The 14,740-nt window shown below is 44.4% G+C and overlaps 1 protein-coding gene across 4 annotated transcripts in view; it reads right to left on the reverse strand.

Annotated features, from left to right (window-relative positions):
• Positions 1-13,301, reverse strand: part of LOC140728615 (uncharacterized) — a 62,477-nt gene extending 49,176 nt beyond the window's left edge. For all 4 annotated transcript variants that reach the window (XR_012099122.1, XR_012099121.1, XR_012099120.1 and 1 more), the window contains exon 1: positions 13,252-13,301. The gene's annotated coding sequence lies outside the window, so the exon portion shown is untranslated. The remainder of the gene's footprint in view (positions 1-13,251) is intronic.
• Between the last annotated feature and the right edge of the window lie 1,439 nt (positions 13,302-14,740).

Raw genomic sequence — 14,740 nt, forward strand, 5'->3', positions numbered from 1 at the left:
GAGTAACTGCTCCCTTCCTGTTCCTGACTTCCACCCATACTGACTCAAAAGAGGATACTGCTACATTACACACTCTTTCTGCAGCTGTAATAGTATCCCTGACCGGTAATGCCACCCCTCCTCCCCTTTCCCCCACCTCTCTATCCCTTTTAAAGCACTGAAATCCAGGAATATTGAGAATCCATTCCTGCCCTGGTGCCAGCCAAGTCTCCATAATGGCCACTACATCATAATTCCATGTATGTATCCAAGCTCTCAGTTCATCACCTTTGTTCCTGATGCTTCTTGCATTGAAGTACACACACTTTAGCCCTTCTACCTTACTACCTTTATTCTGCTGCTCTTTCCTCAAAGACTCTCTATATGTTAGATCTGGCTTTACTCCATGCACTTCTTTCACTGCTCTATCGCTCTGGGTCCCATCTCCCTTGCAAATTAGTTTAAACCCTCCCGAACCATGCTAGCAAACTTACAAGCAAGGATATTGCTCCCTCTCGAGTTCAGATGCAACCATTCCAATCTGTACAGGTCCCACCTTCCCCAGAAGAGATCCCAACGGTCCAAAAATCTAAAAACCTGCCCCCTGCACCAACTCCTCAGCCACGCATTCAACTGCCATCTCCTCCAATTCTTACCATCACTATCACGTGGTACTGGCAGCAATCCTGAGAACGCCATCCTTGAGGTCCTGTTCTTCAGCCTTCTGCCTAGTTCCCGAAACTCACACTTCAGGACCTCATCCCTCTTCCTGCCTATGTCGTTGGTCCCAACATGTATCACGACTTCTGGTTGTTTTCCCTCTCGTACCAGGATGTCATGCACCCGGTCAGAGACATCCCGACCTTGGCACCCTGCAGGCAACAAACCATGCGGGTTTCCTTCTCGCGTCCACAAAATCTCCTGTCTGCTCCCCTGACTACAGAGTCTCCAATGACGACAGCTCTCCTCTTCTCTGTCCCATCCTTCTGCACCACAGGGTCAGACTCAGTGCTAGAGTCCCTGCCACCGTGGCTCACACCTGGTCGGTCGTCCTCACCAACAGCATCCAGGATGGTAAACTTATTATTCAGGGGAATGGCTACAGGGGTGCTCTGCACTACCTGTCTACTCTCCTTCGCTTTCCCCCCTCGGACTGTCACCCAATGACCTGCTTCCAGCAGCCTAGGTGTGACTACCTCCCTCTAGCTCTCATCTAGGACTGCCTCATTCTCCCTTATGAGTCGAAGGTCATCCAGCTGCTGCTCCAGATTCCTCACACAGTTTTCCAGATCGCCCAGCCACAAGCACTTCTGGCAGATGTGACTCTGCAGGAGAGGGGAGTTCCCCCAAGACTGCCACATCTCACAGGAGAGGCACATCACTGTCTCAGGAGGCATTGTAAAGACTAACTGGGAACAAGCTCATCCTCCGTCTCTTCTTGTTGAAGCCTCTCGTGTCAAAGCCTCAAATCTCCACTCCTTCACTGGCCCACTCACTCACAGGCCACTCCGCTTGAGGTAACCCTCTATTTATTTGTTTGAGCTTTTCAAACTGCTTGGTCACCTGACCTTGATTGCCCAATCAGCTGCTTTCTGCTGAGTCTGAGCTATTCAAATTTTGATTGTCTAATCAACGGCTTTCTGCTGAGCTATTCAAATCTTGATTAACTTGATTGAACAGTCCAACTGCCAAAACTGCCAGTATCTCTCAAGTCAAAGCCTCAAATCTCCACTCCTTCACTGGCCCACTCACTCACTGGCCACTTTCCACAGGCCGCTCCGCTTGAGGTAACCCTCTATTTGTTTGTTTGAGCTTTTCAAACTGCTTGGTCACCTGACCTTGATTGCCCAATCAGCTGCTTTCTGCTGAGTCTGAGCTATTCAAATCTTGATTGACTTGATTGCACAGTCCAACTGCCAGAATCTCTCGAGTCAAAGCCTCAAATCTCCACTCCTTCACTGGCCGCTTTCCACTTGGAATTGGACAGAATTGATTAGAAAAGAATGTTGGCAGGGATGATGGCAGAGCAGCGATGGCTCACTGTGTTCAACCTTTTGATTCCTAACTTTGTCTGAGGTCAACATCTGCCTCAACAAGCTCTCTACTAACTGTACTGCCACTCTGATTCCCATACCCCTGTATACCCAGTTTAAACCCCACTGTGCAGCATTAACAAACTTTCCTGCTAAGATATTAGACCCTCTCCATTTCAAGAGCAAACTGTCCTTTCTGTATAGGTCCCATCTTCCCTGGAAGGGAGACCAATGATTCAAAAATCTTATGCCCACCCTCCTACACCAACTCCTTAGCCACATATTAGAACTGTACAATCTTCCTAGCCCTAATGCAAAGGACTCAATCCCAGATACCCAGAACCCTGGCACCCAGGAGGCAAAATAATAGAGCAAAAATTAGTGGGAAGTGAGAGGATTGGGAAGCTTTTAAAACTCAACAGAAGGAAACTAAACAAGTCATTAAAGATGAAATACGAAAGTCAGCTAGCCAATAGTATTAAAGAGAATATCAAACCTTCTTCAGATATATAAAATATAAAAGAGAGCCAAGAGTGGATATCAGACTATTGGAAAGTGATGCTGAAAAGGTAATAATGGAGGACAATGAAATGGCAGACAAACTGAATAACTATTTTTTTATCAGACTTCGCTGTGGAAGACTCTAGCTGTACGGTGAAAGTTTCAGGTGTCAGAAGTCATTAAGTGCTTGGTTACCATAACTAGACAGATGGTTCTTGGCAAACTGAAAGTTATGAAGGTAGATAAGTCACCTGGACCAGATGGTGTATACCCCGCGGTTCTGAAAGAGGTGGCTGAAGAGATCTTGGAGGCATTGGTAATGATCTTTCAAAAACGATTCTGGGATGGTTCTGGAAGCCTGGAAAATTGCACTCCACTCTTCAAGAAGGCAGAGAGGCAAAGGAAACTATAAGCAAGATAATCTGACCTCAGTGGTTGGGAAGATGTTGGAATCGATTAGTAAAGATGAAGTTTAAGGGTACTTCAAGGCACATGATAAATTAGGCCAGTTAGCATGGATTCCTCAAGGGAAAATCTTGCCTGATAAATCTGTGGAATCCTTTGAAGAAATAACAAGCAGGATAGAGAAAGGAGAAACAGTTGTGTATTTAGGTTTTAAGAAGGCCTTTCACATGAGGCTGCTTAACAAGCTACAAGCCAGAGGGTACTGCAGGAAAGATTCCAGCATGGTTAAAGCAGTGGCTGATTGGCAGGAGGCAAAGAGTGGGAACAAAGAGAGCCTTTCCTGGTTGGCTGCTGGTGACTAGTTGTGTTCCACAGGGGTCTGTGTTGGAACTGATTCTTTTTACGTTGTATGCCAATGATTTGAATGATGGAATTGATGGCTTTGTTGTCAAGTTTGCAAATGATACAAAGACAGGTGGAGGGGCAGGTAGTTTTGAGGAAATAGAGAGGCTACAGAAGGACTTAGGCAATTAGGAGAATGGGGCAAAGAAGTGGCAAATGGAATATAGTGATGGGAAGTATATGGTCATGCACTTTGGTAGAAGGTATGAAAGGGTTGACTATCTTCTAAATGGAGAGTATATACAAAAAAATAACTGGGGCACAAAGGGACTTAGGAGTCCACGTGCAGGGTTCCCTAATTTGCAGGTTGAGCTTGTGGTGAGGACAAATACAATGTTAGCATTCATAGAAAACCTACAGCACAATACAGGCCCTTTGGCCCACGATGCCCTGCCAAACTTGTGCTTATTTTAGAAATTACCTGGCATTACCCATAGCCCTCTATTTTTCTAAGCACCATATACCAATCCAGGAGACTCTTAAAACTCTATCGTATCTGCCTCCATCACTGTTGCCGGCAGCCTATTCCACGCATTCACCATGTGCTGCGTAAAAAAAAAACTTGCCCCTGACATCTCCACAAAGATCTTGTAGACCTTTCCTTTCCATTTCTGATCATTGTGTTTCCATATCAGGCCATGATGCAACCAGTCAGGTTACTCTCCACTGTGCATCTATATATGTCAAACTTCTAGATGTCATGCTCATTCTACGCAGGTAGAGTCGAAGCCAAGTCTTCTTTATAATGGCACTTACTGCTAGTCCCAGGACAGACCTTCTGAAATGATAATGCTAAGAAATTTAATGTTACTGACTCTTTCCACCTCCATTTCCCTGATGATGACTGGCTCATGGACCTCCGGTTTCTCGCCCCTGTGGTCAGTGATCAATTCTTTGGTTTTGCAGATGTTGAGTGAGAGCTTGTTGTTGTAGCACCATTCAACCAGATGGTCCATCTCCCTCCTGAAGGCAAATTTGTCACCACCTTCGATTCATCTAATAACAGTGGTGTCATCTGCAAACTTAAATATGTCATTGGAGTTGTACTTAGCTGCACAATCACAGGTATAAAGTGAATAGAGTAGTGGACCAAGCACACAGCCTTCTGGTGCACCAGTGTTGATGGTGATTGCGGAGGTAATGTTGTTGACTTTGAATGCAAAACCCTTCACCGTGGAAGGGAAATAGAAATTACAACTGAGGGAGAAGATTACATTAAAATCAGCAAAATATAAGAATGAAAACTATTACTTTTTTCTCAGAAATGTGAAAACAGGGGGCCCATTTGTCCATGCTGACCAAGATCTTCTAAGTTGATCCCATCTGGCCACCTTTGTCCCACATCCCTCTCACCCTTTACAATCCACATACCTGTCCATGTGTCATTTTACATTCTGTTACTGTACAAGCCTCAACCAATTCCACTGTCTGCTTGTTCCATATCCCCACCACCCTCAGGGTGAAAATGTTTGACCTTCCCTTCATGTTTTAAATCTTTCCCCTCTCACCTTAAATCTATGCCCTTCATATTTGATTCCTCTTTGCTAAAAATGTTTCCATTCATCCTATCAATAACCCTGGTGAATTTATATATCACAAATTTAAAAACGAACAGAAGGCTTTGTAAGACATTGTCAGTCTGCAAGGAGTACTGTGAACAATGCTGGGCCCTTTATCCAAGGAATGATGTATTTGCATTGGAGTGGGTCCAGAGCAGGTTACCGAGAATGATCCCGGGACATTGGAGAGGGTTCAGAGAAGATTCACTAGATTGATTCTGGGAATGAGAGGGTTAACATATGAGGAACGTTTGACCGCTCTTGGACTGTACTCCTTGGAGTTTAGAAGAATGAGGGGGGACCTCATAGAAACATTTCGAATGTCGAAAGGCATGGATAGAGTGGATGTGGCAAAGTTGTTTCCCATGGTGGGGGAATGTAGTACGAGAGGACATGACTTGAGGATTGCAGGGCGCCCATTCAGAACGGAGATGTGAAAAAAATTTTTAGCCAGAGGGTGGTGAATCCACGTGCTAGTCAGAGTAGAAATAGGAGGATATTTCAGATGAATATGTGGCTTGAAAAATGGTGCAAGGGGGAGGGATTCAAATTTCTGGGGCATTGGAAACAGTTCTGGGGGAGGTGGGACCGGTATAAACAGGACGGTCTACACCTGGGCTGGACTGGAACCAATGCCCTAGGGGGAGCGTTTGCTACTGCTGTTCAGGAGGATTTAAACTAATGTGGCAGGGGGATGGGAACAACTGCAGAGAGACAGAGGGGTGTAAAATGAGGGTAGAAGCAAAAAGTAGTAAGGTGAAAAGTAAAAGTGGCAGGCAAGCAAATCCAGGGCAAAAAGCAAAAAGAGCCACTTTTCAACACAATTGTATAAGGGCTAAGAGTGTTGTAAAAACAAGCCTGAAGGCTTTGAGTGTCAATGCGAGGAGCATTCGTAACAAGATGGATGAATTGAATGTGCAGATAGTTATTAATGAATATGATATAGTTGGGACCACAGAGACATGGCTCCAGGGTGACCAAGGATGGGAGCTCAACATCCAGGGATATTCAATATTCAGGAAGGATAGACAGGAAAGAAAAGGAGGTGGGGTAGCATTGCTGGTTAGAGAGGAGATTAACGCAATAGAAAGGAAGGACATTAGCCTGGAGGATGTGGAATCGATATGGGTAGAGCTGCATAACACTAAGGGGCAGAAAACGCTGGAGAGAGTTGTGTACAGGCCACCTAACAGTAGTAGTGAGGTTGGGAATGGCATTATACAGGAAATTAGAAATGCGTGCAATAAAGGAACAGTAGTTATAATGGGTGACTTCAATCTACATATAGATTGGGTGAACCAAATTGGTAAGGGTGCTGAGGAAGAGGATTTCTTGGAATGTATGCGGGATGGTTTTCTGAACCAACATGTCGAGGAACCAACTAGAGAGCAGGCCATTCTAGATTGGGTATTGAGCAATGAGGATGGGTTAGTTAGCAATCTTGTCGTGCGAGGCCGCTTGGGTAAGAGTGACCATAATATGGTGGAATTCTTCATTAAGATGGAGAGTGACAGTTTATTCAGAAACAAAGGTTCTGAACTTAAAGAAGGGTAACTTTGAAGGTATGAGACGTGAATTAGCTAAGATAGTCTGGCAAATGATACTTAAAGGTTTGACGGTGGATATGCAATGGCAAGCATTTAAAGATCACATGGATGAACTACAACAATTGTTCATCCCAGTTTGGCAAAAGAATAAACCAGGGAAGGTAGTGTACCCGTGGCTAACAAGGGAAATTAGAGATAGTATCAAGTCCAAAGAAGAAACATATAAATTAGCAAAAAAAAAGCAGCACACCTGAGGACTGGGAGAAATTCAGAGATCAGCAGAGAAGGACAAAGGGCTTAATTAGGAAAGGGAAAAAAGATTATGAGAGAAAGCTGGCAGGGAACATAAAAACTGACTGTAAAAGCTTTTATAGATACGTGAAAAGAAAAAGATTGGTCAAGACAAATCTACCGGTAGGTCCTTTACAGTCAGAAACAGGTGAATTGATCATAGGGAACAAAGACATGGCAGACCAATTGAATAACTACTTTGGTCCTGTCTTCACTAAGGAGGACATAAATAATCTTCCGGAAATAGTAAGGGACCGAGGGTCTAGTGAGATGGAGGAACTGAGGGAAATACATGTTAGTAGGGAAGTGGTGTTAGGTAAATTGAAGGGATTAAAGGCAGATAAATCCCCAGGGCCAGATGGTCTGCATCCCAGAGTGCTTAAGGAAGTAGCCCAAGAAATAGTGGATGCATTAGTGATAATTTTTCAAAACTCCTTAGATTCTGGATTAGTTCCTGAGGATTGGAGGGTGGCTAATGTAACCCCACTTTTTAAAAAAGGAGGGAGAGAGAAAGCGGGGAATTATAGACCGGTTAGTCTGACATTGGTTGTGGGGAAAATGCTAGAGTCGGTTATCAAAGATGTGATAACAGCACATTTGGAAAGAGGTGAAATCATCGGACAAAGTCAGCATGGATTTGTGAAAGGAAAATCATGTCTGACGAATCTTATAGAATTTTTTGAAGATGTAACTAGTAGAGTGGATAGGGGAGAGCCAGTGGATGTGGTATATTTAGATTTTCAAAAGGCTTTTGACAAGGTCCCACACAGGAGATTAGTGTGCAAACTTAAAGCACATGGTATTGGGGGTATGGTATTGATGAGGATAGAGAACTGGTTGGCGGACAGGAAGCAAAGAGTGGGAGTAAACGGGACCTTTTCAGAATGGCAGGCAGTGACTAGTGGGGTACCGCAAGGCTCAGTGCTGGGACCCCAGTTGTTTACAATATATATTAATGATTTAGACGAGGGAATTAAATGCAGCATCTACAAGTTTGCGGATGACACGAAGCTGGGCGGCGGTGTTAGCTGTGAGGAGGATGCTAAGAGGATGCAGGGTGACTTGGATAGGTTAGGTGAGTGGGCAAATTCATGGCAGATGCAATTTAATGTGGATAAATGTGAGGTTATCCACTTTGGTTGCAAGAACAGGAAAACAGATTATTATCTGAACGGTGGCCAATTAGCAAAAGGGGAGATGCAACCAGACCTGGGTGTCATTGTACACCAGTCATTGAAGGTGGGCATGCAGGTACAGCAGGCGGTGAAAAAGGCAAATGGTATGTTGGCATTCATAGCAAAAGGATTTGAGTACAGAAGCAGGGAGGTTCTACTGCAGTTGTACAAGGCCTTGGTGAGACCGCACCTAGAATATTGTGTGCAGTTTTGGTCCCCTAATCTGAGGAAAGACATTCTTGCCATAGAGGGAGTACAGAGAAGGATCACCAGATTGATTCCTGGGATGGCAGGACTTTCATATGAAGAAAGACTGGATTGACTAGGCTTATACTCACTGGAATTTAGAAGATTTAGGGGGGATCTTATTGAAACGTATAAAATTCTAAAGGGATTGGACAGGCTAGATGCAGCAAGATTGTTTCCGATGTTGGGAAGTCCAGAACGAGGGGTCATAGTTTAAGGATAAAAGGGAAGCCTTTTAGGACTGAGATGAGGAAAAACTTCTTCACACAGAGAGTGGCGAATCTGTGGAATTCTCTGCCACAGGAAACAGTTGAGGCCGGTTCATTGGCTATATTTAAGAGGAAGTTAGATATGGCCCTTGTGGCTAAAGGGATCGGGGGTATGGAGAGAAAGCAGGTACAGGGTTCTGAGTTGGATGATCAGCCATGATCATACTGAATGGCGGTGCAGGCTCAAAGGGCCGAATGGCCTACTCCTGCACCTATTTTCTATGTTTCTATCTGTGGAATTTGTTGCCATGGGTGGCAGTGGAGGCCAGGTCATTGGGTGTATTTAAGGCAGAGATTGATAGGTATCTGAGTAGTCAGGGCATCAAAGGTTATGGTGAGAAGGCGGGGGAATGGGACTAAAGGGGAGATTGGATCAGCTCATGATAAAACGGTGGAGCAGACTCGATGGGCTGAATGGCCGACTTCTTCTCCTTTGTCTTATGGTCTTATGGAATGAAAAGGTTAACATATGAGGTGCATTTGACGGCACCAGGCCTGTACTTGCTGGAGTTTAGAAGAATGAGGAGACAATTGCATTATAATCTCTTGAGTGAATGTGGAGAGGATGTTTCCTGTCGTGGGTTAGTCCAGCACCAGAACCAGATGACACACATTCCAAATAGGATGTCCCTTCAGAACAGATATGAAAAGACATTTCTTCAGCCAGAGTGTCATGAATCTGTGGAATTCATTGCCAAATGTGGAGGAGGCCACACAGCGAGCGCTGGATACAGTCAATTGACATGTCATTCCATGGCCTTTTCCAATGTGGTGATGAGGCCACACTCGGGTTGAAGGAGCAACACGTTATATTCCATCTGGGTAGCTGACAACTTGATGACGTGAACTTCAATTTCTCTAAATGCCGGTAATGCCCCATGCCTCTTTCACCATTCCCTGTTCCCTTTTCCATCTCACATTATCTTCTTACCTGCCCATCACCTTCCTCTGGTGTTCTTCCCATTTTCATTCTTCCATAGCTTTCTGTCCACTCTTACTAGATTCCCCCTTCTCTAACCCTGTATCTCTTTCACCAATCAACTTCCAAGCTCTTTACTTCACCCACCCCCCTCACAGTTTTACCTATCACCTACCCTACCCCTTCCCCTCACTTTCTAACTCTGACTACTCATCTTTTTTTCTCCAGTTCTGATGAAGGGTCTTAGCCCGAAACATTGACTGTACTCTTTTCCATAGATGCTGCCTGGCCTGCTGAGTTCCTCCAGCATTTTGTATGTGTTGTCCAGATACAGGTGATGATCTCAACAGGCTTGCAGGTGAAGTTTTACTTCTCCTGGACGGACTGTTTGGGTTTCTGAATGGTGGTGCAGGAGCAGGTGTAGCACATGTTCCAATTACAGGGATGTGCCAGCAGTGAGATCAGTGGGGAGGGATGAATGGACAAGGGAATCTTGGAGAGAGTGATCCCCACTGAAAGTGGAGAGTGGGGTGGGTGGAAGGCTGTGTTTAGTGCTAGAATCCCTTTGAAGATTGTGGACTTTATGTAGAATTTCAAGAGAACTAGAATATAAAAGCAAGAATGTTATGTTGAGACTATAAAGCACTAGAAAGACTTCAGTTGGGGTACTGAGAACAGTTTTGGGCCCCTCATCTTAGAAAGGATGTGCTGAAACTGTAAGTTTCAAAAGAGGTTCACAAAAATTATTAAAAACACAAAATGCTGGCAGAACTCAGCAGGCCAGACAGCATCTATGGGAGGAGGTAGTGACGACATTTCAGGCCGAAACCCTTCATCAGGAGTGAAGTAACATGGGATGGTCGAGGAGGGTATAAGAAGTGGGGGGAGGGATGAAGTAGAGAGCTGGGAAGTGATAGGCTGAAGGGAAATGGTCCTGATGATGGGTTTTGGCCCGAAACGTCATCACTACCTCCTCCCATAGATGCTGTCTGGCCTGCTGAGTTCTGCCAGCATTTTGTGTTTTTATTTATTTCCAGCATCTGCAGATTCACTCGTGTTGCCTTTGAATTCACAAAAATGATTCCAGGATTGAATGGCTTGTAATGTGAAGAACATTCGACGGCTCTGGGCCTGTATTCACTGGAATTCAGAAGAACAAGGGTTGACCTCATTGAAACCTATTGAATGATGAAAGGCCTTGATGGAGTGAACGTGGAAAGGGTGTTTCCTTTTGTGGGAGAGTCTAAGTACAGAAGGGGGTACATGTCCACAGATTCCCTCAAAATTGCCTCACAGGTAGATAGGGTAGTTAGGAAACCTTATGGAGTGTTAGCTTTCCTAAGTCGAGGGATAGAGTTTAAAAGTCGCAGGGTAATGATGCAGCTCTATAAAACTCTGGTTAGGCCACACTTGGAGTACTGTGGCCAGTTCTGGTTGCCTCACTATAGGAAGGATGTGGAAGCACTGCAAAGGGTACAGAGGAGATTCACCAGGATGCTGCCTGGTTTAGAGAGTATGCATTATGATCAGAGATTAAGGGAGCTAGGGCTTTACTCTCTGGAGAGAAGGAGGATGAGAGGAGACATGATAGAGGTATACAAGATATTACGAGGAATAGACAGAGTGGACAGCCAGTGCTTCTTCCCCAGGGCACCACTGCTCAATACAAGAGGACATGGCTTTAAGGTAAGGGGTGGAAAATTCTAGGGGTATATTAGAGGAAGGTTTTTTTACTCAAAGAGTGGTTGGTGCGTGGAATGCACTGCCTGAGTCAGTGGTGGAGGCATATACACAAGTGAAATTTAATAAACTACTAGACAGATGAATGGAGGAATTTAAGGTGGGGGGTTATATGGGAGGCAGGGTTTAAGGGTCAGCACAACATTGTGGGCTGAAGGGCCTGAACTGTGCTGTATTGTTCTATATTCTAAAAGGAATAATAATGCCGATTGTTATCTAAATGGGGAGAAGTCTCGAACATCAGAGGTGCAGAGAGACTTGGGAGTCCTCGTGCAAGACTCCCAGAAGGTTAATTCACAGGTTGAGTCTGTGGTAAAGAAGGCAAATGCAATGTTGACATTTATTTCAAGAGGAATATAATATAAAAGCAAGGAGATAATGCTGAGCCTTTATAAGACACTAGTCAGGCTGCATTTGGAGTATTGTCAACAGTTTTCAGCCCCATATTTCAGAAACAATGTGTTGACATTGGAGAGAGTCCAGAGGAGGTTCATGAGGATGATACTGGGAATGAAGGGGTAACATATGAGGAGCATTTGGCAGTTTTGGACCTGTACTTACCGTAATTTAGAAGAATGCGAGGGAACCTCACTGAAACCTACCAACTGTTGAAAGGATTAGATAGGAAACATCCTCCCCACATCCACTCAATGGTGGGGTTATCTCGAACTAGAGGGAACAGCCTCAAAATTAAGGGGCAACCCTTTAGAACAGAGGTAAGAAGGAATCTTTTTAGCCTGAGAGTAGTGAATCTGGGTAATGCTCTGCTACAGACTGTGGTGGAGGTCAAGTCCATGTGTATATTTAAGGCAGAAGTTGATAGTTTCCTGATCAATCAGGGCATCAAAGGATATGGTGAGAAGGCAGGTGTATGGGGTTGAGTGCAATCTGGGATCAGCCATGAATGAATGAATGGTGGTGCAGACTCAAGGAGCTGAATGGCCTAATTCTGCTCCTGTGTCTTATGGTCTATCCATATACCCATCCAAACTTTTTTTACACGTTGAAATTGAGCTTGCATGCACCACTTGCACTAGCAGCTCATTCCACACTCTCACAGCCCTTCTTACTTTCACCCTTAACCCATGACCTCTGGTTGCAGTCCCCCCCACCTCAGTGGAAAAAGCCTGCTCGCATTTACCCTGTCTATACCCATCATAATTTTCTATAACTCTATCAAATCTCATGTTAATCTTCTATGTTCTAAAGAATACTATCCTAACTTAGTCAATCTTTCATAACTCAGGTCCTCCAGACCCAGCTACATCCTTGTAAATTTTCTCTGTACTCTTTCAACCTTGTTTACATTTTTCCTGTTGGTAGGTGACCAAAACTGCACAATGTTTCAAATTAGGCCTCACCAACGTCTTATACAACATCAACATAACATCCCATCTCCTGTACTCAACTACATGGATTTATGAAGGCCAATGTGCCAAGAGCTTTCTTTACCATCCTATCTACCTGTGACACCATTTTCAAAGAATTATGGAGCAAAGATCCCTTTGTTCTATCACACTTCTCAGTACCCTACTGTTCACTGTGTAAGACCTAACCTGGTTGGTCCTACCACGAAGTGCGAAACCTCTGTTTTGAAGTACAAAACCAAACTGCATTAAATTCCATCTACCATTTCAGTCCATTTTTTTTAAGCTGATGTAGATCCCTTTGCAAGCCATGACAGCCCTCCTCACTGTGAACTACACCCCCAACCTTGGTGTTATCCGCAAATTTGCTGATCCATTAACCACATTATCATCCAGACAGTTGACGTAAATGACAAACAACAACGCCTAGCCCCAATCCCTGCGCACACTAGTCACAGGCCTCCAGTAACAGCCAACCCCCTACTACTACTCTGTCTTCTCCCACGAAGCCAAGTGTAAGCCAAAGACTGCCTTGCACAGAACTTCGACTGAAAAATATTTTCAGAACTATAAAGTTCACCACCTTGTAACTGAAATCATACTAAAGCTTGATGCCAATCAGCATAACGTTGGCGCGCACACAAAGATCTCTGTAACAAGCACTACTCATACGGCTCATACAAACACATGTCACTTCCCGTTATTGCTTCTTATAGACATATGTCTTATAAGCATTATAAGATAGCCCTCATTGATAAAATTTGGAACAGTTCATAACTCATAGGAATGTTTAAAAAAAAGCAAGATGTACAGCCTACCACAGCAGAGCCTCAGGAAGTGAGCGGACCGCATGCGCAATCTGCGACCTGCGACAAGTAGCTTCTGCGCACTTGATCGCAGAGTTACTCACGACGATTTCTAAAGCGCGGAGTAGTCTGGGTACCCAAGATACCATTCAAGCATGTTCACAGTTTTTCAACCGTCCACATCTGTACAGCTAAATGAAACCTCGCTTCTCTAAGGATCCCAAAGTACAAAACCCAGTACATCTAGTCAAACACAACACATTCAAGGTACAAAATCAATATTGTTTAATGTCATTTCCATTCCACAGTAAGAATTGAAACCCGCAAGTTTCCTTGGCTGCGTAAGTCTTGGGAAAACACTCTCAGGTCCCACCAAACTCTTGTGAGTGAGATGGCTCTCCCGCCCCAAAGCCCGGTTTGAGTGGATGCTGTGTAATTTGCTACCCTGTTACAAATTATTGCCACGAATTAACAGACAGTACGCTGCATACGATTAAAGGAATTACATTTATGAATCTTAACTAAAGGGTTAATAAAGAAAAACAAAAAGGACCCATGTTATATAAACACTCAAATGTGCACAAGTTGGAGCTCATCTTGAACTTAAGACCATAAGATATAGGAGCAAGAGTAGGCCATTCAGACCACAGTACGTGCGCTTGCAACACTGTGCGTCAGACTGAGTGGTCAGCAGCACTGGGGCTCCACAGGGGACTGTCCTGTCTCCCTTTCTCTTCACCATCTACACCTCGGACTTCACCTACTGCACAGAGTCTTGCCATCTTCAGAACTTTTGATGACTCTGCCATAGTTGGATGCATCATCAAGGGAGATGAGGCGGAGTACAGGGCTACGGTGGGAAACTTTGTCACATGGTGTGAGCAGAATCATCCGCAGCTTAATGTGAAAAAGACTAAGGAGCTGGTGGTGGACCTGAGGACGGCTAAGGCACCGGTGACCCCTGTTTCCATCCAAGGGGTCAGTGTGGACATGGTGGAGGATTACAAATACCTGGGGAAACGAATTGACAATAAATTGGACTGTTACATTACACGCTGCATCCGCAAAGGAAACAGCATTATGAAGGACCCCATGCACCCCTCATACAACCTCTTCTCCCTCCTGCCATCTGGGAAAAGGCTCCCAAGCATTCGGGCTCTCATGACCAGACTATATAACAGTTTCTTCCCCCAAGCTATCAGACTCCTCAATACCCGAAGGGTTAGGGTTACCCTAACCCTAACCCTCAACACCCGAAGCCTGGACTGACACCTTGCCCTACTGTCCTGTTTATTATTTATTGTAATGCCTGCACTGTTTTTGTGCACTTTATGCAGTCCAGTGTAAGTCTGTAGTCTAGTATAGCTTTCTCTGTGTTTTTTTTATTACGTAGTTCAGTCTAGTTTTTTGTACTGTGTCATGTAAAGCATGGTCCTGAAAAATGTTGTCTCATTTTTACTATGCACTGTACCAGCAGTTATGGTCGAAACTACAATAAAAG

This window comes from Hemitrygon akajei, chromosome 5 (genome assembly GCF_048418815.1).
Source record: "Hemitrygon akajei chromosome 5, sHemAka1.3, whole genome shotgun sequence".
NCBI classification, from domain to species: Eukaryota; Metazoa; Chordata; class Chondrichthyes; order Myliobatiformes; family Dasyatidae; genus Hemitrygon; species Hemitrygon akajei.